The sequence below is a fragment of the Cupressus sempervirens genome, chromosome 8 (genome assembly GCF_028749045.1).
Source record: "Cupressus sempervirens isolate cs-2001-9-10 chromosome 8, ASM2874904v1, whole genome shotgun sequence".
NCBI classification, from domain to species: Eukaryota; Viridiplantae; Streptophyta; class Pinopsida; order Cupressales; family Cupressaceae; genus Cupressus; species Cupressus sempervirens.
In genome coordinates, this window is record NC_143125.1 from 884,923 (window position 1) to 912,500 (window position 27,578).

Here is a 27,578-nt window from a genome sequence, read left to right on the forward strand (position 1 = left end):
CCAAAGATTTGTAACTCAGTGATATTCCATTCTGCAGCTATCTTTAATCCTGCTACAAGAGCTTCATATTCTGCTATATTGTTGGTGCTAGGGAATTGTAGCTTGAAGGCTTTTGGAATATAATCTCCTTGAGGTGTAACTAATAATATTCCTGCCCCTGATCCATGAGAGGTGTATGAGCCATCAAAATAAAGCTTCCATGGGGGCTGTTCTTCAATTAGGCAGATATGCTCATCTGAAAATTATGTGAGCAAAGGATATGCATCTACTAGAGGTGCATCAGCTAGGTGATCTGCTATAGCTTGCCCTTTGATTGCCTTTCTGTCCACATACTGGATGTCAAACTCACTTAGTAGCATAACCCATTTGGCCAAACGGCCTGTAAGTGTTGTTCTGGAGAGCATATACTTGAGAGGGTCAATCTTGGAGACTAGTTGGATGGTATGACTTAGCATGTAGTGGCGAAGCTTTTGAGTTGAGAAAACAACTGCCAAACAAGCTTTTTCCATAGGAGTGTAATTGAGTTCATAACCAACTAGGGTTCTACTGATATAGTAGATGGCTCTCTCTCTGCTATAATCATCATGTTGTGCTAGAAGTGCCCCTAGAGCAGTAGGTGTTGCTGATATATACAAGATCAAGGGACGACCAGGAACTGGTGGAACCAAGATAGGGGGATTGGTGAGATACTGCTTGAGCTGATCGAAGCTGCGCTGACATAAAAGATCCCACTTGAAGTTCTCATTCTTCTTTAGCAAGTGTGAAAATGGTGTACACTTATCTGCAAGTTGGGAGATGAAGCGCCGAACAGATTGAAGTTTTCCCTGAAGAAAGCGAAGCTGTCGCAGTGTCCGGGGAGGAGGCATGTCTAAGATAGCCTTAACCTTTTTAGGGTCGATCTCTATACCCCGTTTAGAAACTATGAAGCCTAGAAACTTGCCAGATGTGACCCCAAAGACACACTTCTTGGGATTTAGCATGAGATAATATTGGGCCAACCTATCAAAGACTTTTTCCAGGTCAGCAAGATGATCCATGAAGGTGTGAGATTTGACCAGGATATCGTCCACATAATCTTCCAAAATGCTATGGATAAGATCATGGAAAATGGCTGTCATAGCTCTTTGATAGGTAGCCCCAGCATTCTTTAGGCCAAAAGGCATCATGGTGTAGCAAAAGGTTCCCCAGGGGGTAGTGAATGATGTCTTATGCTGATCCTCTTCTGCAATCTTGATCTGATTATACCCAGAAAATCCATCCATAAGGGACAGGATTTCATGTCCAGCTGTAAGATCTACAATCATATCTATGTTGGGCAAGGGAAAATCATCCTTTGGGCAAGCCTTGTTAAGATCTCTAAAATCAGTAAAGATTCTGATGTCACCAGAAGGCTTAGTGACAGGGACCATGTTGGAGATCCATTCTGAGTAGTCAATAGGCCGGATAACCTTAGCAGCTAACATTCTTTCTAGTTCAGCTTTGACTAGTAATGCCACCTTGGGGTGCATTTTTCTAAGCTTTTGTTTGACGGGCTTGATCTTTGGATCGACTGCAAGATGATGAACTACAAGCTTTGGATCAAGTCCTGGCATGTCCTGATATGACCATGCAAATCGGCCAATGTTCTCTCGTAAAACCTCAAAGAGGAGGTCAGCTTGGTCTTGTGATAGGGATGCAGCAATGTGAACAATTCTAGGGATCTCTGAAGAACCAATGTTGACTTCTCTAGTATCCTCTATTAGAATAGAAGACACCTCTGGTCGATTATCTTGAGGAGGCAATACTAAATCCTCATGTTCTGCTTGTGGCTCTGGATTTTCTTGCTGAGGGGTTCTCTTTGCTGCCTTAGCTAGTCCCAGATTTACCTTAGTTCCAGTTTTGGGTGTATCGAAACTAGGTTGGGGATTTTCTCCAAAATACCCCTTGGGATCTAGCTTGTAGATGTAGGCAGAATCTGGCTTTGTCTTCTTATGAGGAGTTTCAGCTCCCACGAATCTTAGAAGTGCTTCCTCTGATGCGAACTCATCAATATGTATGACACTTGGTTGGTCCCAATCTATGAGTTGTGGATGAGCAAGTGGTAGGTCAATGAGATGGATGGATAGTTCTCGGAGAACAGAGTCTCCTAGGAAGATTTGGTCTGGGATATCGTCGTAGGCTCTCTTTTCAACTTCCTCAGGAATGTCTTCGATTTCAACAAGGTCGCGGTGGATGTTCGAAAAGGCGTGACCATTCTCGTTGGTGCCCCCAGTTGTGGGTATGCCAAAGCCAAGACCTGACTTTATTTCCCAATCATGTGCTTCGATGGGACATTGCATGCCCCTTTCTTCTGGTCCTAGTCCACCTCCTTGATAGTTCCATTTTTTAGTGACGAGCTTATGTTGTTGGGGATACTTTTGGCTGAAGTGATCAAGGCGTGCTTGATTTCTTGGAGGTGCATCCTTATGTAGCCAATTGTTGATATCTGGAGTGAGCTCCTCATGAAGAGGGGTTTTTGAGGACACAAAGGTGGTTGGGCCGAACTGTTTGTATCGAGGAGGTGGAATCTCCTTAGCTTTGTGATATGTTGGCCGTCCATGGGTATGTGGATCAAGTGGGATTGCTCCGACAGCAAATGCATCTGATAGACTATATTCTCCACATCCTTTGTTGTTGATCTTTACAGTAGATAGGGTAGAGGCAAGGATGGTTTCTGCGTCATTACAAGTGTGGGATGAGCTGGCGATGGCTGTGTCGATGTCTATTCCAGGGCAATGGTTTGTATATGAAGCTTCAACTGCATTGCAGTAAGCAAAGGGTTCTGGATCGGCATGGATGGTTACCTCAGTGCCTTGATGCGAAAATTTGATGCACTGATGGTAGGTGGATGGAACGGCCTTCATAGCATGAATCCATGGGCGACCGAGGAGGATGTTAAATGGTAGGTTTAGATCAACAACATGGCAAACTGTCTCTTGAATGACTGGCCCAACCTTGATTGGTAGCAAAATAGTCCCTTCTGTGGTCCTTTCCAAGTTGTCATAAGCTTTGATGGTGATAACCTCACTGATCATATCTGCCTCAGTATACCCAGCTTGTTTTATGAATTTTAGGGTGCAAATGTTCAAGGCTGATCCATTATCTATCATTACTCTTTTCACGGCAAAATTGGATACCATGATGGCTATGCGAAGTGGAAGGGTGTGATCTGGCTCAACCGCGGGTATGTCGGTGGGTTTGAAAGATAGGGCACATGAGGATGAAAGGTGTCCAACAAGATTACGAAAATCAGTAGCATTGATATCAGAAGGGACACGGGATTCTATGAGAGCACTGTCAAGGATGTCTTTGTACACAGGACTAGTGCGGAGAAGGTCTAAAATGGATATTTGGGCTGGCATGTTCCCAAGGTGTTCCAAGATATTGTACCGACTTTTTGATGGAGCTGATGGTGTTGATGAAACTGGTGGGCCTGCGATGTTAAATCGCGCTCTTCGAGTGGTGACCGCACACTCATTGTCTGGTCCTCGGATATTGATAACATTGACTGAAGGCTCTTTCTCAGATATACAACCTATAAGGCTACCATAGTCTATATAGGATGAAGTGTGGTCATTGTTCTTCCCATGCTGTTGGTTTGGCTTGTGGTTGTTGGTGTTGTTTTGGATAGGTGCTTTTCCAAGATTTTGGTTGTTGTGTGGAGGAAAAGCATTTTGATAAATTTGTAAGCTTGCATTGGGAGAGTTTTGGGCACCAACGGTGATTTCCTTCTGATCAATGAGGTCTTGCACATAGTCTTTCAGTTTCATGCATCTGAGGGTGGTGTGACCATTTACCCTATGGAACTTGCAATACTCATTGTCCTTGTACCATGCAGCTTTGGATTGGCTTGGATCAATTTGCTGGGTAGGAGGAAATTTGATAAGGTTTTCCTTAGCCAATTTCTCAAAAATAACATCCAATGGCTCACCAAGGGGTGTATAGTTTCTAGGTGCAGGTTGGAATCTGGGCTTTTGCCCTGCAGCTACATTGATGGCATTAGCTTGATTGTTAGACCCTTGAAAGTTGGGTCTTGTATTGTGGTTTTGATAGCTTTGGTTATTTCGTTGTTGGTAATTGGTAGCTTGTTGGTTGTTTGTTTGATATGGTGGGTTAGACTGGTTTCGAGAAGGACCAATGATATTCACATGTCTGGTGTCAGTAACCCCATCTGTTGCAACATGCTTGTTTTTGTTCCAATACCTAGACTTGTCATTGGAATGTGATTGATTTTGGTTGGCCTCTTTGTAAATCTTTACCACACCATCTTTGATGAGTCCTTTCTCAAGGATCATTCCTTTCTCTTTGATATCCTTATAGGTCTGCAAACAGTTCATGGTCATATGGTGAGCCAAGCTGGGATGTGCATTATCAATAAACATTTTCACCACATGGCGTTCTGGCAAGGTGCAGGATATGCGGGTGGTAAGGGTTTGCCATCTTTGCAGGTATTCGGCAAGGCTTTCTCCACCTTTTTGCTTGGTGTGGACAAGATCAACTATTGATAGCTCTGTTTCAACAAGATGGGCATATTGGGCTACAAATGCCTCAGATAATTCAGCAAAGTTCTTAATTGTGCCATAGGGGATTCTATAAAACCATTCAAGAGCTGGTCCAGCCAAGCTTTTGGGAAAAAGGCGCAAGAGGAAGACATCATTGTATGCCACGTCCTGGCAATGCATGTAAAATTCTTTGATATGTGTGACAGGGTCTCCTTTTCCTCTGAACTTGTCAAATTTAGGTACCTCAAAGTGTTTGGGAAATGGTGTCGTGGTAATGGCTCTGTCAAATGGGTAAGGACACACATTCTCAAACTTGAATGTCTTTGGATCATTCCCTTCTTGGATGGCTTTCAGAGCTGTCTTCATTTGCTCCCACTCTGAATTGATAGGTGATGGTTGGGGTGCCCCCAATGTAGGAGTACCTTGAGGTAGGTATGTGCTGGATGGGGCCACTGAATATGGATGGCTGTGAGGGATTTGCTGATAGGGATTATACATTGTTTGGGCAGCTGCATGGTGGATGACGGGTTGTTGAGGGGGAGGTGGCGCATATTGTTGCATGTGCTGCGAGGCTTGCTGTTGATATGGGATTTGAGGTTGGGATTGAGGAACATAAGCTGGCTGTGGGATAAATGGATTGCTTTGTGGAGGTAAGGTATAAGGTGGTTGTGGGGCTTGGGGAAAGGATCGGAGGGCTTGTGGGGTTTGACCAATATATGTGGGTTGTGCCCCCATTTGGGATGGCATCTGCAAATAATTGGTGGTTGGCTGGGGTGGTGGATTACCTCCTAGAAGTGGCATTGAAAAGTAGTTGGTAATTGGAGGTAATGGATTAGTTGGTGGTGGAGGTGGTGGGAATTGAAAACTTGGGAATGGAACTGATGGGGTTTGATAGCTTTGTGGCTGGATTTGGAAGCTTGGTAGAGTGGTGGTGGGAGCTAGGGTCACTTGGGAGCTTGGTAGAAGATTGGCAGTAGCTTGTGGGTTTTGATAGCTTTGTGGAGTGAAGGTAGTAGCTTGTGGATTTGTGGCTGGTGGTATTGAGCTCCCAAGACCTAATGGAAATGATGGGATTGTGCTTTGGGCTGTGGTGAACAAGCTGGGGGCGATGAAAGGTTGATTACTTGGCCCCATGGGTGGCATCCCTATTGTATATTGCTGAGGTTGGCCAAAGATGCTAGCACTGATTTGGGAGATGGGTGGATTGGGAAGGCTAGGTTGGGGAGCAGCAGCAATAGTGAAGGGGGTGAACGGAGAGGTGTTTTGGGTAAAGGGGGTTTGGAGCGGAGAGGTATGAATCAAGGATGGAGTGGTGGTGGCTGGGTTGGCTTGCGGCATGGAGATTTCAACTTGGGTGGATGATGGTATGTTTGGGTCTGTTGGGTCATATGGATTGGCTGGAGGCTCTTCTTTTGGAATAAATTGAGGATAATTTGGATCATAAGAGCCTATGGGTGGTTGCAGCTGCCCAAATAATGGGTGAGATGGATCTGATAATGGAGGGGGTCTTCCAAAGTCAAAGGTTCCTACATTGTCCCTTCGAAAGTTAGCCATGATTGTCTCTTTGTTTTTGTCTATAATGGCGTTTACCAATACTGCATTTCCTGGTTGGTTCATGAAAGCTTCAATGTCAGTAGTTGATGGCATAGATTGCTCTGGGCTGAAGGATGGCTGAGTGCTCAAGGGGGGTGAGGCTGTTCGATCCAAATGATAGGGCTCCATTGTTTCTTTCTTCTTGGCTAAGCGAGTGACGAGTGGGATGAAAAATGCTCCTAGGGATGAGATGCAATAATGCTGATGGATGCAAAAGGGGGAAGGCTTTTCTATGCAAATGATTTCCTAGGTTGAGGCAAAACTATATGACAAAACCTAAGGAGGATTGGGTTGGGGATTCTAACTTCAAAGATATGTTGTCAAAGTACAAAAGGTCTGCTTTCCTATGTGCAAGCTTGGTGGTGATTGTGTCAACTTAAGGATAGACTGATGATCCTTTAGGAAGAACACAAGATTGACCACTTGCGAATCCCAACCTTTAGCTCAAGGTGATGAGGGATAACAAGTGACAAAGCTAGATTACCCTAGACAAAGCTCTGTCAAAGGGATAACCTTGGTGAGATTGGTGGATTTGGAAGATTTTAGGAATGGCAAACTTTTAGCAAGGTGACAACAATTTTGAAAGCTTAGATGTGCAGATTTTCGATTACTAGCTAGATGATATGATTCTAAATGAGATGGATGAGCTAATAATGCTTAAGGGGATAAGCTAAGATGGCTGGCTCTTCTACAAAGATGACTCTAGAGTGAAGCTTATCCAAGAAGATGTGGAGAAACAAGGGTGTATAATCATAGAAATCATGCCTAGTTGGTAAGGCATAAGCAGGATTAACTCCTGGATGTTGGCTAAATTTGATGGTGCGCTCTAACCAGGCCTCTTGAAGTGCTTCGTTGGTAGCTTTGTCCTCTGCTTTGTGAAGTTTGGAAATTCATGGACTTGGTGTTATTGCTTTTCTCTTGGCTGAAAGTTCTTGGTATGCTAGAGATGGCTTGAGTTTGACCTTGTGAAACTTCTGTTTGGGTTTGGGTTTGGGTTGTTCCGACATAAATTCCTGAATCTGCTTGGCTTTGGAAAAAATCTTAGTTGTTTTGCTTCAACTTGTTCAACTTCCAAAATAGGCAGTGACTACGCTAAGTGTGCCCTAAGCTAGGATTGACCAAGTTTGGCAAACATTCATTCAACAAGTAAAATAAAAACAAGCAATAGATAGGAACACCCAGATAGAAGTTTGTGGTTCTCAGAATGTGGTACTTGCGCCAAGGAGTGTGTATGTTCTACAAATGTTTCGATCAGTCACTCCAAACACATTAACATCCTAGATGGTTTTCTGAAAGGCAGACAATTGGTTTAGCTAGGGAGTCCTCGATATACGCAAGGTATGTGAGGCCCAAATCCGTAGATGATACCAAAAGGATGTCAGACAGCCAAGAGGAGCGGTAACCCACTTCTCCTTTTTCACTTCTCAAGGGTATAAAGTTCCTTGAGGCTTAGCCCGAATGACAAAATCTTGATCCCAAGAGAGGTGTCTTTCGATTCACCTCCCGATTCTTATACTCCGTCAGAACACTGGAGTTGAGGTCGTCCAAGGGGTGATGAAATCCCCAAGCAGGCCTCCTAAAAAAGAAACAAGGTTTTGGATCCTAATCTTATGCACCCAAGATGGCCTCGAAAGACGACAAGGGGAGAGAAGACTCGGATGACCTTGGGCTAAAAAACACGCTTGTTCTTTTACCAACTGACTCTTATGTGTGCTAATCTAGACTTTGCAAGCACTCATGTTTAAGAGACAATGTTCAATTCCAACTTGAAGCGCCAACAAAAGTAAATCGATCGAAGAATGCACACAATAAGAAGAGTTAGGGTCAACAAAAGCAAACTCGCGCGCCCGGAGGCCCTCCACGTCAAGTATCGATTAATTTTCTTTAAGGCATTCAAGATTGAGTGTGAGTTTGTTTTAAGCCCAAAACAAAAGTGTGTGAGATTCGATTTCAAGCGCGCGCCCGGAGGCTCTCCACGTTAGTTGTTGTTCAATTTTAGTGCCCAAACTTGAAGTGTGATCGATTTAATCTAGAGTTTTGCCCATTTAAGAATTCTGATAAAGTTAAAGCAAACGTTCAAAGACCAAGTGAGTGAGTTAGATTGTGGAACATTTAACACCTTTTTCAAGTAGACCCATCCCCATAAATGGCGCTGAGATTGCAACCAATGGTTAATATTTGATGGGTGATTAGAAAAGAGGTGAGTCCAAGGAACTACTCAAATTGATTTTTGTAAATTTGTATTTTAACTTAACAAAGTTTCTTAAATGTCCAAAAATCCAACTTTACCTAGAGTGCATGTGAAAAAGAGATTTGTAATGGTTAATTGATCCTTGGCATTCAAGATTGGATTTTTTTGTTTTAAGCATGCATTCCAAAGAAAGTTGATTTTAATCCATGACATTCAAGAGTGTGTTTTTGAGCAACATTCATTCAATGAAAAATGTGTTTAACCATTCAAGTTCATTTTTTTTTTTTAGCAACATGCATTCAAAGACAAATGGTTAAACATTCAAGTTCATTTTTTTAGCAACATGAAAACCTGCAAGAAACATGGTTAGTGGTTCCATATGTGCTCCAACCTGCAATGAGACAAAAAAAAGCAATTTTAGTTAGTTAGCCAAAATCTTCAAAAATGAGAGCTTAACTATGGAAAAAAAATTTTAAACTTTTTTTGTTGTTTTTTCTACGCGTAAAAATGCTTAAAATGGTCTAAATCCTACGGAACCACTAAAAGTCAAATTTTGATTTATACTCTTTTTTTTTTTTTTTTTTTTTAAGCTACAAAGTGCAGAAATAATATAGCAGAAATGGAACATAAGCAAGCAGAGAACACAGTCTGCCAAAATACAAAGACGCTGAACTACAGAGGCACCAAAATAGGAAGAGGACAAAACAAAGATGTCGATTTTCGCAGACGCGAATTTTTGCAGACGTTGATTTTCGCAGACGCAGATTTTCGCAAATGTCGATTTGCGCAGATGCGGATTTTCGCAGATGTCGATTTTCGTAGACGCGGATTTTCGCAGATGTCGATTTGCGCAGACGCAAATTTTTGCAGATGTCGATTTGCGCAGACGCAGATTTTCGCAGATGTCGATTTTCGCAGACAGAACAGGTTGCAGACACCAAAACTGCGCCAAAAAAAAAGGTTGAAAATGCGAATTTTTTTTATTTATTTTTTAGATGGTATTTCTTCTTCCTAAGTGCGTTCTTTAACCTGCAAAAACAAGCAAAACACCCTCACAACACACTCAAACAACAGCAAACATTAGATGGTTAGAAAAATGACATATAGATAAAAATAGATGATTAAATGACCCATAGTGGGGTCCCACCGGGCGTGCCAAAATGTAGAACCAGAATCAGTATGCAAAGAACATTAACAAATAAAGTAAACATTCACAAACCAAAAACTAAATTCACATATATGCTTAGACTAAGAAAGAAAATAAGAAGTGCAAACCTCACAAGAGAAAACACTCCATGCTTTCTTGATTCTGTAGATGTGTCGTTTTGCTGTGGATGTATGCTCAAGATGCTCAAAAGCTGCTTCAATGGAGATGGGTAATGGCAAATTGGTAGCTTTGTGAGCTCTCAATTTGGCATTATAAGGGTATGGTTGATGGCTTTGGTTCTCAAAATAGCATGGTAACTTTAGCTCAAATATTGTTGATGAAATGGCTTGGGATGGGATTCAATTTATAGGCTAAGGGGTAGAGGGATGGAGGGCTTAGATGCAAGGATGGATGAAGGCTTAAGGAGGGCTAGGATGCACTCAAAGGAGAGCACATGGATTGTGCTTGTTTAGCACCAATGGGAAGGTGACACTTGTCACAAGGAGGATGAGTGTGAGAGGGTAGGGTTAAGGGTTGGTTAAAGTCATGATGAGTGGGGTTGAGTATGTAAGAGGGATGTAAGAGGAATGAGTGTGGAAGAGGGAAGAGTGTGTAAGATGGATGTAAGAGTCATGAGTGGGCTTGTAAGAGTCTTTATGTTTTGTAAGAGTACTCATGACTTAGTGGTTGGGTTTTTTTGAGGGGAGACTTTGGTTTGGATTAGGAAAGTCTTAAACTTGTTTAAGGAATGTGACAACATTAGGGGGTGGATTAGGCTTGGGTTTAGGATTAGATTAGGGATGTTAGAGATGTGCAAGTGGATGGCATTAATGAGGGTGGGTGAGTTAGTGGCTAAGCTTGGTTAGTATGGGTGGATGGGGTGGATTAGGCTAAATGGAGGATTAGAAATAGGTTAGGGGTTTTTGAATTTGAGGATTTCATTTATCAAATAGATTTATTTAATAAATGGGGATTTTTGGAATTAGATAGAAGAATAGGATTTAATTGATAAATAATAGATTATTTGATTTATCAATTAGGACTATAGATGATTAATTAAATTAATCAACTAGGGGATGACAAAGGATTAATTAAATAGAAATTTAATTAATAATGCCTTTTTAGATAACTAAATAGGATTACTAAAATAGTGTAATCAAATTTAGGTGTCTACAGTCACAAGTGGATCTACTAAATATTTTCAGCCCTCATTATTTGATCCTATTTGAGAAACAGTCTACTATTCACTATAGTTTATTATCTTCCACTACCCACCACAGCATTTATGCGTTCTACCTGACAAGTAGAAGAAACATTGGATACAGAAAGTGAGTAAAACACGTTGGTATTTTCATTAAACTTCACTAATTTTCTATTGTGGCTCTTCTCCTCTGAGTCGATAAGGACAGATGTCTCTTGCTCATTAACATCTGTTTGGCTTTCCCAAGTATGCCCTTCTCCCCCTCCTATCTTCCCATTTTTAATCCACATGAGCTCTTGAACAACCTCCTCCGTGGAAGGTTGCCTCTACACATCAACATTTAGACAAGCTTCTGCTAAATTAGCCACACTTGTCATGGGCTCGATGTTATCCATTCCCATTAAGCAAAGATCAAATATTTCATGGAGGAGACCCTGGCTTTTTTAAGACAAGAACAAGGCCATCAAGTCGCGTTGCTCTTTTTCTCTGTTTACAAATAGAGGTTTCATGCTGGTTAAGAGCTACAACATTACTACTCCAAAGCCATAGACATCTTATTTGTGTGTGAGCTAAACAGTCACAAAGTAGTGAGGATCCAAATACCCAAATGTTCCCTTCACTCCTATAGTCAAATGGGTATTGTCAATTGACATTAGACGGGACAATCCAAAGTCAGATAACTTTGGAGAACATGCGAAATTGAGTAAAATGTTTGCAGATTTAATATCTCTATGCACAATTGGAACTGACGCGGAAGAATGCAGATAAGCGAGTGCTTCTACAGTGTCTATTGTTATCTGTAATCTTGTATTCCATGTCAAGCATTCCATTTCATCATTTCCATGGATATGATCAGCTTGTAAGGAAACTTGGCAATAAAGAATATAACTGTTTCCACATAACCCATAATAGATCTAAAATAAACACGGAATTAAAATCCACATGCAAGAGAATAGACAACATACCCATAAAATGTGACACAAGATATACCCTGGGAAACCCTCATTGAGGGAAAAAACCCAGCCTCCAAAAGCATCCATCATCATGTATTATTTAGCAAAAAATACCATTGTCATACAACCATGGAAGCCTTCATGGCCATAGCCACAACCGAGCAAACTATGTGAACAAGCATGAATCCACACATCCCATGCCATGCTTTCAACCTTCACAAATGCCTCCTTGGCTAACCTGTCAAGCCTTGTCCCACTTGACTCTTGCCTTTTGTCTTCTCCTTGTCACTCTCTCTTACACTATCTCTCTCTCTATACAACAACTACCCTTGTGGCTGCTTATATAGTAGCAAGTCCCACAAAACCACCAAGTGGTATTACATAAACCATGTGCTACCTAACCCACTGACCCCACATTTAATATTGGGCATTTAATTCTTTTCCCCAATATTAAATAATTACATAAAATATTATCACAATGTTACAATACAACTTATCAAGAATATTCCATGAGAATCTTTACATGTTGCACATCTATCTAGGCACAACATTACATAATAAAATAAAATAATAAAATAACAATATTATGCAATGTGTGCAACACCAATTATCTCAACAATCTCCCACTTGTTGTATACATTGCATAGGGTCAATCCGTAGCCAGATAAATGAACAAGGGAACAATCCCTCCTAGCACATCCACCATTATGGATCAAAAGACACCAAGTGCTCCATCTTGGTACCCGCAACAAAATCAAAGTATCCAACATCTCAAACATGAATGATCTCACCTCCTATTATGCCACTCCCATTGGACATACATAGAAGCCATCCAAAGAGAAAGCCACTCAACCTGTCACATTAGAAGATCATAAAATCCTGTACCAACTGAAATTCCAAGCACAAATAACTTGATCCAAAAGTAATCACATGTATCCGTAGTTGTCAAAATATCCATAACTGAAATAGCACCCACAACAAGTGTCAAACCCATCCAACTATCCATACCTCAAAGGTATAACAAGTGAATCTCATATCACCGACATATCCAATCTATAACCTACAATCACAAGCCTCAAGAGCAATACCTGCCACATATATACAAAGAAGCTCCCGCTGCAAAAGATAATGTCAAATCTATATCCAATCCACTCAACACATCTCAAAGAAGTGAATCCATGTAGTATCAAGGACATCCACAATACATAAACTAATATCCTGCAAGAACAACTCTCATAACAAGTCTCCAATAATCTCCCAAATTCTCCACAACCAACAGAGGAAAGAGATAAAGAAATAACCATGTCATCTCTCACATGACATACATGAGCACAAACCAGTGATCACAATCTCTAACCAATCTCAAATCCAATGTAAGCAAAACTGAACATCCAGGAAGATAACCAAGACTAGAGAAACCATGCAAATCATAACCTGTATCATGTCCTTCTACACACACCTCTAGATGTAAACTGTGCAAGTATGATCTCCTCCATAAAACCCCAACAAGAAGCCTCAACAACACCCAAACCATACCATATAACTAATCATGGATGTAAGCCTCTCACAAGAAGATCAAACTCAATAAACCATTCCTAAACCAAGGAATAACCATTCCTAATCCAAGAAATATGCCCAATATAAAACCATCTCCCAAACTCAACCAACATAACAACATATGCACATGGAGATAACCAATGCTAAACCATCTCTCAAATGAACCCTCCAAAACTAACTCATGTACCATAGCTCAAGATCCATATCCATGAAAGACAAGCATAAATATAATGCAACTGAGAGAAACAATGGGCTATACCTCTCAAGTAGCAAACCGCCGAGTAGACCAAGAGTGGGGAATGAGAATGCTCATCAAGATACCCAAGTCTCCAACCAAGACTCATCTAAGAACAATCTCCTCTCAAGTCCATATCAGGTGACTGCCCCTCAGACTTCCTGCTGAAACCATTAACTGTCCCAACAAATACTTCTCTAATCCAAGAGAAATCAGCATCACCACCGTCTCTAAGTATCCATGAGCACTTGTAACCAATCAATTCATGCCAACTCCAAATGCAACATAGCAATATCATGAAGTATCCAGCTTATGATCAGCATACTCAATACCAAGAAACTAAACCAAGATCAATGTCAAAGTTCCAACCATGGCCTCAGGAACATAAACATGACAACATGATCTTACCATCTCAACTAAAAAGAGATAACATGCTCCATATGAGCACACCATAACATGTCACAACTCTAAATGTGTATCAAGAGTATACTATGACATAATAATAAAACCATCCTCACACCAAGGATAACATGCCAAATAAAAGCATAAACCACACCTTTGCCAAGAACCCTGTGAGTCCTCAAGATGCAACCATCTCCACACACCATGAAGAAAACCATCTCCACATACCAGGAAGAACCATCTCCACATACCATGAAGATAACCAAGAACTCCATGAGTCCTCAAGATCTAACCATCTTCAAACACCATGAAGATAACAAGTGCATCATGTAAATGTCAAAGACGCTTCTGCAGCAACAGGATCTAAGACAAACTTCCAACATCTGCAAACACTCAATAAATATATCAATGCCAACAACTCCCACTCAACCGTGGTACCAAGTCACCTATGGCATCATAAAATCCATCTCCTATATGAAGATCCAAATCAAACCAGGAACTAATCCTACACTGCCACCCCATCACTGTCACAAGCTCCCACTAAATCATGTATCCAAGCTATCCATGACATCATGATGAAAAACCATCCTCTAACCATGAGAATCAACCAAGGCATCAAACCATCAAAGAACTCAAAGTGCACATCATGAGCTCCTCAAAAGAAACCAAATAACCATGATCCTCAACCAAGAAAATATACCACCATAACCAAATCAAAAAATTCAAGCTAATGAACATCAAGGATGTACCTGTATAACCAATCATGTCATGCCAAAATCCATGACACCATGATCACATCCATGAACTAAGCATCTGGCTCTCAAAGTGTCCAACCTATCAGCATAAAATAGTCAACCACAATCCTCCACCATGACTGTACCTGGTAACAACATCTCATCCCTTCTACATGAAGATAAAATCATGTGACTTAGGGCATAGACAACCCAAATCCAAGCCACCAATCTGAATATGCATTAATAATGAAAGATCAATGGGCAAAGACAACCCATAACCAAGCCATAAATGCAACCTGTAAGTATAGACCGCTTACAACACTGCACAACTTGTAGATCCAACAAGTCATCATGCATATCCAAACCAAACACTGATAACTATATCATCACGAGACCAATCTGAAATATGAACTGAGTATACAATGACATCAAATCTTAAATCTCCAATGCCATAAACTCACAAGTTACCATAGTCAAAATATTTACCATAAACTTTTTAGATAAATATATCAATAAATAAATCATACCAAACCTACACCAAATCTGAACCAATGTGTAGAGCTCTCCAAGAGCTTTCCGTTGACTACTCGAAGTCCAAAATTCAACTCCGTATGCCCAAGTTATGCCCCAATTCGTGCTCAAAATAAACAACATCTGAATTTAGGGCTCTTAAAACCTAACAAAATTTCAAAATCATAGAACCAAACCTACACCATCTTGTAGTGCTTTGAATTAGCTTTCCAACGCTTGTAAGAACTCTGAAATCCGATATTCTGAGAGAAAGTTATGGCCATTTTACTAAGACAGTCTTTTTACCATTTTCAGTACGATTTTTAATTTTTAATTTTTTTCAGTGACGAAAATTTCGACGGGATTAAATTTGACGGCCATCATGGGCTGAAACCAAAAAGCTCTTTCATTTCCTCTGAACATGGCCAAACTAGGGCATATTATATATCAAATTTTATGAAAATGTCAACCCGGATCCAATGATGAGGTCTGTTTTTACCCAAGAGGTCATTTCTGCAAGCTACCCCCCAAAAAAGCACTCATTTAAATGAAACATTCGAAAAAATCTTTTTGTCCAACAATTTCACATGCCCAAATATTTTAACATCCCATCATAACAGCAAACCCAAAACCCTCAGATCTGCAATAATTATTCATATATCTTGCCCTTTCTTTTATCCTCTCATGCATTCCCCTGGATTCAATCTAGGGTTACAAATAATAAAACCATAGCTCTGATACCACTTGTAAGGAAACTTGGCAACAAAGAATATAACCGTTTCCACATAACCCATAATAGATCTAAAATAAACACGGAATTAAAATCCACATGCAAGAGAATAGACAACATACCCATAAAATGTGACACAAGATATACCCTGGGAAACCCTCATCGAGGGAAAAAACCTAGCCTCCAAAAGCATCCATCATCATGTATTATTCAGCAAAAAATACCATTGCCATACAACCATGGAAGCTTTCATGGCCATAGCCACAACCGAGCAAACTATGTGAACGAGCATGAATCCACACATCCCATGCCATGCTTTCAACCTTCACAAATGCTCCCTTGGCTAACCTGTCAAGCCTTGTCCCACTTGACTCTTGCCTTTTGTCTTCTCCTTGTCACTCTCTCTTACACTATCTCTCTCTCTATACAACAACTACCCTTGTGGCTGCTTATATAGTAGCAAGTCCCACAAAACCACCAAATGGTATTACATAAACCATGTGTAAAACCATGTGCTACCTAACCCACTGACCCCACATTTAATATTAGGCATTTAATTCTTTTCCCCAATATTAAATAATTACATAAAATATTATCACAATGTTACAATACAACTTATCAAGAATATTCCATGGAAATCTTTACATGTTGCACGTCCATCTAGGCACAACATTACATAATAAAATAAAATAATAAAATAACAATATTATGCAATGTGTGCAACACCAATTATCTCAACACAGCTAGGGTTCCATTGGAGACATATTCGTAGACCAGTAAAAGGATTTGAGTTTCCAAGTAGCAGCCCAGAAGTTTTATAACATTTTTGTGATCAATCTGAGATAGAATTATGACTTCATTGATGAATTGATCGATTTGTTCCTCGTCAACTTCTTTGCATCTTTTTATGGCCACCATTCTGCCTTTTGCTAGTTTGCCTGGTAAACATAACCGAAACCTCTGACTCCGATTTTAAGGTCTTCGGAGAAATTATTGGTTGCTTCTATGAGCTCTGCTTCTAAGAAAATTGTCGCTTTCCTTTGTCCTCTATCTGAAGATATGTATTCTTGTAGCAGAAGACCTCTGTTTTGAAGAAAGTATTTTCTTCTCAGAATCATCTGTTTCCTCTTCTTCACTGCCCAAAATATGGCCCCTGCAATCAAAGATCCTCTCACTAGCGATAAAAAGATCCCTGCTTCACAAAGTGGCAAATTTCATTAGTTGTTGTTGCCGAATTCACGATATCAGATTTCCAAAATGTATAGGGAAATATGCAAAATGTAAATCTAACATCATCTAACATCATTAATTGATACCCCTCATGCAGGGATATATTTTAATCTTTTGCTATTTCAAATCTTGATGAATGATCCAAAATATTGATCTCAAATGTTGGTGTTAAAAGAAATACATACAATCTAATCTAGAATCTAATCTAGAAATGAACTTGCATGGTTTACAAATGAAGGGATCATTCTGATAATGATGTATTATAGAGCGTGATTTAAAATTTCATTAAAAAATCTCTTCAGAGATATTTTGCATTATTTCATTGTTGATAATTTTAACCAGGAATAGGTGATCTGGGGGATACTTTCGTCAAAATTGAAGTATCTCCAAAACTCCAACAATTAGCATCAGATTAAACTCCTTGAAATTTTGGACCCAATGCAATTTGAACGGGTGAGAAAGGAGTCCGTACACAAAAGTTACGACCAGTCAAAGGTTGGTCAAATTCAGGTACAGAGGCTATTAAAAAGGCAAAAAAATCAAACTCTCCAAATTTGGTCAAATTTGGCATCAAATCGAAGGTCTCGTCAAGAGCTCTCCAACGATGTTCGTTTTGTCAAAAACAGAGATCGTATGTGAAAATGGCGCTCGATTGAAGTCCAAGGTGGTGTGGCATTAAATATAAATATATTTAAATATTTTTTTTTAAAAAAATTCCATTCAAAAAAATTAAGTGATGGTCGGAGGGGTCGAACCCGTGACCTCCTAGTCCTATGACTCTGCCGATGACCGTTGGAGCATTCATTGCTTTTGAAATATATAAAGCACAGTTTGTATATAACCCCTTCCCGCCGGAAATTGGAGAGAAAGGAAGCCGCCGGCGGGGTTGGAACCCCCGACCGACGCCTTTTTTAAAATACTCAACTGCCAATGCTCTATTTTGGCGCTTTAAGGTACATTTAGCACAGTTTTTAATTATCCTTTATCTAATCGGCCAGCCTTATGTTAAATAAGGTATATGGTTAATTTGTTACCCTTAAATTGCCATAAAGCCAAATTTAAAAAATGGCTAAAGGGGGATAATCGAATATGGATCAGTTAAGGGTCCTATATTTATATCATTTTGTTATAGCCTTATTTTGGCTAATTTTGTGTATAAAATGGGGGGGTTAGGAGGCTATATGGGCATTCAGAAAAAGGAGAGAACGTGGAAGTGCTGAGAGTAAGGGAGATTTGTTGAAGCGTTTATTCCTGTACTTTGAAACAGTGTGATGTTGTTGTACTTCAAAGGAATGACTTTGTAAACATTTGTACATGATTTTTTGAGATAATCGGATCGGTCCCCCTATTGGAGCTGGACCCGGAGACGTAGTCCATACGGATGAACTCCGAGATCAAATTGTTTGTGTCTTCTTTCTCTCATTGTCTCTTTTATCAGCTTAATATTGTTGTTCTCTTATTTCATTTATGTTGATTTGATTCGTTAAAAGTTTTAAATTAATTCTATGTGATAAATTAGCATTCCTCTGTAATAGTCCTAGATCCTAATCAGATCAAATTTGGTATCAGAGCTTTTGTTGGACTAGTATTGCAGATTTGAATGTTAACAAGATCCAGGTTGAATCAAGTCAAAGGTGATCTTGAAGAATATAATCCTGAGATCGGAAAACGAAGAGTTAATCCACTGTCCCAGATGGAAGATAAAGGTGGTGGACAAGGTTCAGAAGACCGAAGTATCCAGAAGACTCTTCAGAATTTGCAAACAATGGTAGAAGTTTTGGTACAAGAAAGAGAAGAGAAGATGCGAAGACGTGCAGCTCGAAAGGACAAAGGGAAAAAGAAAGGTGCTGATCGTGATCCGCAAAAGACACCTCCATCTTCTCCTTCTTCTCCCTCTTCTCCTTCTTCCCCCTCTTCTCCTTCTTCTACCCATTCTGAGTCTTCTAATATTTTTAAGGGTCTACATAAGCCTCGAATCAAGTTGGATGTAAAATTTGACTTGCCAAAATATTGTGGGGAGTTAAATGCCGAGAAACTAGATGACTGGATTCAGCAAGTAGAAGTCTACTGTAGAGTTCAAAACCTTGTAGATGATGTTGATAGAATTCAGTTAGCCACTCTTCGGTTAGGTGGTGTAGCCTTAACTTGGCGGGAGAGTAGGTCTCGGGATGAAGCTTCACAGCATGGTAAGTTTAATTTGACTTGGTTAGAATTTGTTACTGCTTTAAAGAAACAATTCTATCCCCTAGGCCATATGCAGCAGTTAATGATGAACTGGCAACATTTTAGGCAAGGGAAAGGTCAGTCTGTCCAAGATTACACCCATGAATTTCGTAAAAAGGCTATTTCTTTAAATGTCCCATTGTATACCCAGGACACTTTACTCAAGTTTATAGGTGGTCTTCATTCTTACCTAAGGCATTCTATTCTTGTCCTGAATCCTTGTAATTTGGATGAAGTATGTGTCCAGGCAACACATTTAGAATCCAGGGGTAAGGGTACTTTCATTGATAGGTCTGATAAAAAGCCATCTAAGTCTGAGGAAAAGTCCAAAGGCAAAGGAAAGGGTAAAAAGACAGCAACAGTAAAGAAAGAGGGTTGGAAACCCACATGCTCACATTGCAAGAAAGAAGGGCATGATGATTCTAAGTGCTGGAAGCTGCATCCTGAAAAGAGGCCAAAGCGATATGGTGGAAACAAAGGCAAACAAAAGATTGCTGCTGTAATTCAACAGGATCTTGGATCTGACTCCGGAGATGAGACAAAGATTGTTGCTACGGGGATTCAAGGTAAAGGAAAAGGTATATCTCTTTCATCAGCTACAAATTCTTCTAGTATAAGTGCAAGTACAAGTAAAGAATCTTCTCCTAAGAATGATAAGCAAAGGAATGAATTATTTCACATCCGAGTTGTTATCAAGCATACTAAGGTCGATACATTATTTGATACGGGTTCTCAAGTTAATTTGATATTTGAGGAAGTTGTTAAAAAGCTTAATTTGACTACAACACCTCATCCAAAACCATATCCTCTTGGATGGGTTTGCAATGATGCACAATTACAGGTGACTAAACAATGCAAGTTAAGATTTTCTATCACTGCAAACTTTGTAGATGAGGTAGAAGCTGATGTAGTCCCTTTAGATATTTGTGGTCTTGTACTTGGGAGTCCCTATTTGTATGATCGACAGGCTATCTTCTATAGGGGGGAAAATAAGTATCATCTTTATAAAGATAAGATTGAATACATTGTACGAGCACATAAAACAAAGACTAATCTGGCCCTAGTTAATGCTGGTCAAATGAAAAGGTTAGTCAACTCTAGTAAGAATTTTGTGTTGATGATTGTAAAAGCCAAAGAAGATACAATATCTGAGGCATTTAAGGGATGTGATCCAAAACATAAGGCTGAAATGGTCAAAGTTGTTTCTGCTTACGATGACTTGTTTCAGGAACCAAAGAGATTGCCTCCTAAAAGAGAGATACAACATGAGATTCAGTTGCAGCAAGATGCGCCACTTCCTAATATCGATATGTACCGTTTATCAGTCTTGCAGAATGAAGAAATTAAGAAGCAAGTTCAGGAGCTAGTCGAGAAAGGAGTTATCCGTCCTAGTACTTCTCCTTGTGGTTCTCCTATTGTGTTGGTTCCAAAGAAAGATGGGACTTGGAGAATGTGCATTGACTACAGAGCTCTGAACAAGATAACGGTAAAGAACAGGTACCCTCTTCCTAGAATTGATGATTTACTTGACCAGTTGAAACATGCAATTTATTTCACTAAGCTAGACTTACGTAGCGGATATCATCAGATAAGAATTGCAGAAAGTGATATTTGGAAAACTGCTTTTAAGACAAAACAGGGACTTTATGAGTGGTTGGTTATGCCATTCGGGCTTTGTAATGCACCAGCTACGTTCATGAGAGTCATGAATGATGTCTTTCGTCCTTTTATTGATGATTTTGTCATAGTTTATTTAGATGATATTCTTGTATTCAGTAAGTCTTGGGATGATCATGTAACTCATGTAAAGGAAGTATTTGATATACTAAGAAAAGAAAAACTCTATGTAAAGATGTCAAAATGTGAATTTGCAAAGACATCCTTAGTGTACTTAGGCTATGTCGTAGGAGATGGTCAATTGAAAGTAGACCCTGCGAAGGTCGAATGTATTGTAAAATGGCCTAAGCCAAGTACAGTTACAGAAATTAGGAGTTTCTTAGGTGCAGTTCAGTAATGGAGGAAGTTCATTGCAAACTTCTCTTTTATTGCATCATCGTTGCATGCATTGACCAGTACCAAGGCAACTATTCAGTGGGGAGGTCCACAACAAAAGGCTTTCAACACTTTGAAGGAAAAGTTGAGTACTACACCAGTGTTAGCTCTACCAAATTTACATCAACCATTTGAGATCGAGACAGATGCGAGTGGGTTTGCCATGGGAGCTGTACTCATGCAAGGAGGTAAACTAGCCTGCTACCACTCTGAAACTTTTTCAGGAGCAGTAAGTAACTATCCTATGTATGATAAAGAACTTTATGCTTTAGTTCAGAGTGTTAAAAAATGGAAACATTACTTAATGGGAAAGGAAACTGTAATCCACACTGATCACCAACCACTACAATATTTGCACTCACAATCTAAGTTGCAACAAAGTAGGCACTTTAGGTGGATGGGTTTTCTACAACAGTTTCATTTGGTAATTAAGTATAAGAAGGGTTCCCATAACAAAGCAGCAGATATGCTGTCTAGACCTCCTATTCAGAATGCTTTGATAATCCTTCAAAATAGTTCTATGGTTCATGAAAGTTTTCGGGAACAATATGCTAATGATGAGAACTTTAAGGATATCTATGCAGCTTTAATCCAGGGTAAACATGTAGAAGAGAAAGATTACTATGTGCAGGATAATTTGTTGTACCACTTGGGAAAACTATGCATTCCTAAAGATGAACATGCACATGTAATCCGGGAAGCACATACCTCTTTGATTGCAGGACATTTCGGGGTAAGTAATGTAGACACCTAAAAACCTTTAGAAAATAAAGTATTTTTATTTTCTAAAAAAGTCCTGATGACATCATCATTTATTAATTAATTAATTAATTAATTAATTAATTAATTTTTATGCCATTAAATCCCTTTATCTTAATTAAAAATATTTAATTAAGGAATCCCTCCCAAAAATGTTTAAATCTTATTTAAACATTATTTCCTTATTTATTAATTATTTAATTAATAAATTGACCAAAAATCCTAAAATAAATAAAAAATTTATTTTTCCCAAAAGTTGGCCAATTTCCTTATGACCAATAACCTCTTCCAAAATCTTCTAATCCTTCTTTAATTTTGATTAAAGGCTAATCCCATCATTTCCTACCCCTAATCCCAACTCAAAATATTTAATTAAGATTAAATATTAATCCTCATGTTTATTAAAAAAGTTTTAATAAATATCTCCTCAACCCAAACCCTTGAAATAAATAAAACCTTATTTATTTCCTAAAAATCTAATTTATCCTCATCCTAAGAAGTTCTAGACTCTTCTAGAAAGTCTTCATCCTCATCCTAGGAAATTCTAGACTATTCTAGAAAGTCTTTATCCTCCTCCAAAATCTAGACTCTTCTAGAAGATGTCTTTAAACCTAATCCTAATCCCCTCCTAACCTTGTCACATTCCCTAAAAATGAGTTAAAACTTACTAACCCAAGCCAAAGCTAACAAATATCTCTTCCTTCACCCACCCTCATTAAATGCCATCCACTTGCCTATCTTTAAGCTAATCCTAAACCATCCTAATCCATCCTCTAATCATTTGCACAAGCCTAAACAAGCTTAGAACCTTCCTAATCAAGTCCAAGTCGAATTTTCTCTCATCACCCTCAAAATATCTCAACCATAAAACTTTATGAAGTCCACTAGGTCATAAATGACTCTTACAAGCCCTTTTATTGCTCTTACAAGTCATTATGAGGGTCTTTATGAAGATTTTATCTCTTGAGCCTCTTTTGTTGACTCATCCTTGCCCTTTCCTCCATCCTCTCACCATGTGACATGTGTCACTCTTTGATTGGCTATAAGGAAGCACAATCCATGTGCTCTCCTCTCATGCAATCTGAGCCTTCCATAAGCTTTTTCCCATCCTTGCATCTTAGCCCTCAATCCCTCAAGCCTCTTGCCTATAAATTGGATCCTTCCCCTTTGCAAAATAACACAATCCATGAAGTAAAGTTATAATGCTATTTTGAGAGCCAAATCCATACTAAAGCCATCTATCCACACCAAAAATCTACCATCATCCATTGAAGCCTTTGGAAGCATATTGAGCATACATCCTATCTATTTAGACAAAGCTACTCAACAAGAGAGCTTCTCATTGAGAGAGCCCATTAATGGCTCATATTCTCAATTGAGAGTTCATCTTAGTCTATCTTGAAGTTTATGAATTTTGTTTAGTTTGTAGAAGCTTTATTTAAATTTGGTTTCTATTAGCATACTAACATTGCTCATATACAAGTAAAACTTTGGCTCAATTGCAAAAATATTGTTACTAGCCTCGTATGCAAGAAACTATCACTAAGTATATAAAAGGATGTGTAATGTGTGCAACTAGCAAACTGAGTAATAGGAAATTGGGTTTGTATACACCATTACCTGTATCATCTCATCCATGGGAAAGTGTATCTATGGACTTTGTCGGAGGTTTACCTATGTCTAGGAAGGGTCATGATTATTTGTATGTAGTAGTTGATCGGTTCAGCAAAATGTGTATTTTAATGCCTTGTAAAAAGCAAGTCACTGCTGAACTGACATCTCATTTGTACTTTCAATTTGTATGGGTCCATTTTGGGTTACCTACTTCTATTGTCTCGGATCGAGATTCTCGATTCTTGGGGGAATTTTGGTCATCTTTGTGGGGACTCATGGACACCAAGCTGAAGAAGAGTACAGCCTTCCATCCGCAGACCGACGGACAGACAGAGGTAGTGAACAGGACAATTGTGCATCTACTTAGAGGCTACTGCAGCAAACATCCTAAGTTGTGGGATGAAAGTCTTCATTATGTGCAACATGCTTACAACCATGCGGCACACTCTTCTACAAAGAGGTCTCCTTTTGAGACTTGCTTCGGTTACTTGTCTAAGACACCAATGGATTTTGCTTTTGGGAAGGACGATGTTGTAGATGGACGCCATGATGCAGAAAAGGCTTTAAAGTTCATCCAGAAGGTCCAAGCAATCCATTAGGCAGTAGAAGCACAATTAGAGTAGAGCCAAGTAAAATACAAGGCTCGCCATGATAAGCATCGCATTGATCACCAATTCCAAGTTGGTGACAGAGTTTGGTTACATATCAGCAAGGAAAGAATGCAAGGTGAAGGAAGGAAGCTCAAAGCTATCAGGTATGGTCCTTTTGAGATCTTGGAAAAGATTGGTACTAATGCTTTTCGCCTTAATCTTCCTCCATACATGCAAATTTACTCAGTTGTCAATGTTGAGAATCTGAAGTTGTATGAGCCTCCAATGATCTTAGATGAAGACATCAGTGTTTAGGTTCCATCAGTTGATGATCTTTCACCAGAGTATATGTCAGAATTGCCAGAAGATATTATCCTAGACAGGAATGTCAGAACTTCACGAAGAGGACCAGTTGAATACCTCCGAGTGGGATTGAAGGGGATGCATCCAAGCAAGGCAAGATGGATGGAGATTGGTAAAGTGAGGGAACTATACCCTCACCTTCTTTCTGAGTAATCCAAACTTTCGGTGGTCCGAAAGCTCCTCAGTGGGGAGGCTTGATCTGGGGGATACTTTCGTCAAAATTGAAGTATCTCCAAAACTCCAACAATTAGCATCAGATTAAACTCCTTGAAATTCTGGACCTAACGCAATTTGAACGGGTGAGAAAGGAGTCCGTACACAAAAGTTACAACCAGTCAAAGGTTGGTCAAATTTAGGTACAGAGGCTATTAAAAAGGCAAAAAAATCAAACTCTCCAAATTTGGTCAAATTCAGCATCAAATCGAAGGTCTCGTCAAGAGCTCTCCAATGATGTTCATTTTGTCAAAAACCGAGATCGTATGTGAAAATGGCGCTTGATTGAAGTCCAAGGTGGTCTGGCATTAAATATAAATATATTTTAAAAAAAAAATTTTAAAAAATTCCATTCAAAAAAATTAGGTGATGGTCGGGGGAGTCGAACCCGTGACCTCCTAGTCCTAAGACTCTGCCGATGACCGTTGGAGCATTCGTTGCTTTTGAAATATATAAAGTGCAGTTTGTATATAACCCCTTCCCGCCGAAAATTGGAGAGAAAGGAAGCCGCCGGCGGGGTTGGAACCCCCGACCGGCGCCTTTTTTAAAATACTCAACTGCCAATGCGCTATTTTGGCACAGTTTTTAATTATCCTTTATCTAACTGACCAACCTTATGTTAAATAAGGTATATGGTTAATTTGTTACCCTTAAATTGCCATAAAGCCAAATTTAAAAAATGGCTAAAGGGGGATAATCGAATATGGATCAGTTAAGGGTCCTATATTTATATCATTTTGTTATAGCCTTATTTTGGCTAATTTTGTGTATAAAATGGGGGGGTTAGGAGGCTATATGGGCATTCAGAAAAAGGAGAGAACGTGGAAGTGCTGAGAGTAAGGGAGATTTGTTGAAGCGTTTATTCCTGTACTTTGAAACAGTGTGATGTTGTTGTACTTCAAAGGAATGACTTTGTAAACATTTGTACATGATTTTTGGAGATAATTGGATCGGTCCCCCTATTGGAGCTGGACCCGGAGACGTAGTCCATACGGATGAACTCCGAGATCAAATTGTTTTTGTCTTCTTTCTCTCATTGTCTCTTTTATCAGCTTAATCTTGTTGTTCTCTTATTTCATTTATGTTAATTTGATTCGTTAAAAGTTTTAAATTAATTCTATGTGATAAATTAGCATTCCTCTGTAATAGTCCTAGATCCTAATCAGATCAATAGGTCATTAAAAAAATTTAGAGAATACCTAAAAGCAGAGGGATGACTATGTTGTCTTCTCTATACAACTCGTTCTACTGTTGCCTTCTCCTTTCATGTAAGAGCATGTGAAATTACCCTCCAAGTTCAGACATGTTCCCTTTGGTGGTTTAATGCAGTCAGTCAGATTCGGATCAGCACATTCATTAACATCTGCAACAAGATTTAATTTTTAGGCAAGATTCAACTACAATCAAATTGAAAAATCTGGTGACTAATTCACCCCCAGACTCGGTGCGATTGTCTAGTTATTTAATTAGGTGAATTCCCTCTTTTTTGGTTCACATTCTGCGTATTGAAGATTTTTTTCCCCTTTAATACGTATTTGTACCAGCTTCCATCGGTTATGGTGAGCTGCAACTACCATGTTGATAACATTTCAAACAAATTTGGAAGTCCATTTTTTAATGTTTAGTATCAGCACTTTAATCTTTGTCTATGAGCTGTAATGAATGGAATTGTTTTGCAGTTCCAATCCATCATACAAGAAATTAGATCAGCGAGAAGGTTTGGCAAATAGCAACAGTAAGGTTGGGGTCCCATGGGCACTCGCTTGCTTTAAAATAGAGCGGGTGCCGCTAAGCTTTTTTAGGAACATTTAAAGGGTAGCGGTCTCATGGGCATGACATTTAAATTTGCTTAAAAAAATTAGCTCCTAAATTGAAGGAAATATTAAAAATATAAAATATTTTTTTTAGAATTTTTGGTAGGATGATTTCAATTTGGAGGGAAAATGAAGGGTAGGTTCTTGCCAAGTGGCAGAATTCTTCCCTAAACAGTAGGGGATATTTCCAACCCCCCCACTTTTGCATCCGCTCAACTAAAAAGTAGGGGCTCCTAGTTAATAGGAAAAAATTCAAAATTAAGCTTTAGCCCCCCCAAAATATTATCATGGGACCTCCAGCTCCTTAAATATAGAGCCCAAGCCCCCCCAATGGGACCCCAGGGTAAACATGCCTTTTCTCAGCGAGGCGCGATGCTTAAACTACAACACGCTTTTATATAGCAATTCAATTTTACTTGTGTAGAATGTATAGTACTACTCTCTCAGGAGACAGTGAACAGGGTACCCCTAATTGGTATTAACTGTGAGGAACTCCTCCATAAAATCAATGTTTCTTAGGACGCCTCATCTCAATTTTGACAGGGGAGAAAATTCTTCAAGAGAGAATATAAAAACTACAAGGACGCAGGGATCTAAGGCCACGGATCCACCTAATTGCATAATATCATAGAGTTTCTGATAGGTGATGCAGGATGTGAAGATGGGGAATAACGGCTTAATTATGTGGCGACCAATTTCAGCCCTTTGAAGGGGAATATACAAAAACTCAGCTTTATTTCAAACAAAAGGGGTTTCCTCTACATAAATAATATACACCCATTACAATTCTAGAGAAAAATAATCATTTCAGAAGAAAAATGGCCAAACACACAAAATTTAATAGCATACCACTTAACAGTGCACTTTAAGCCTCCCTGGTAACCATCGCCCTCATACCCATCATCACATACACACAAAGCAGCAGCCCAGAAGCAGATAGATCAAAC

At 39.3% G+C, this 27,578-nt stretch overlaps 1 pseudogene; it reads right to left on the reverse strand.

Annotated features, from left to right (window-relative positions):
- Window positions 1-10,708: 10,708 nt before the first annotated feature.
- LOC149541266 (putative wall-associated receptor kinase-like 16) overlaps window positions 10,709-27,578 on the reverse strand; it is a 65,568-nt pseudogene continuing 48,698 nt past the window's right edge.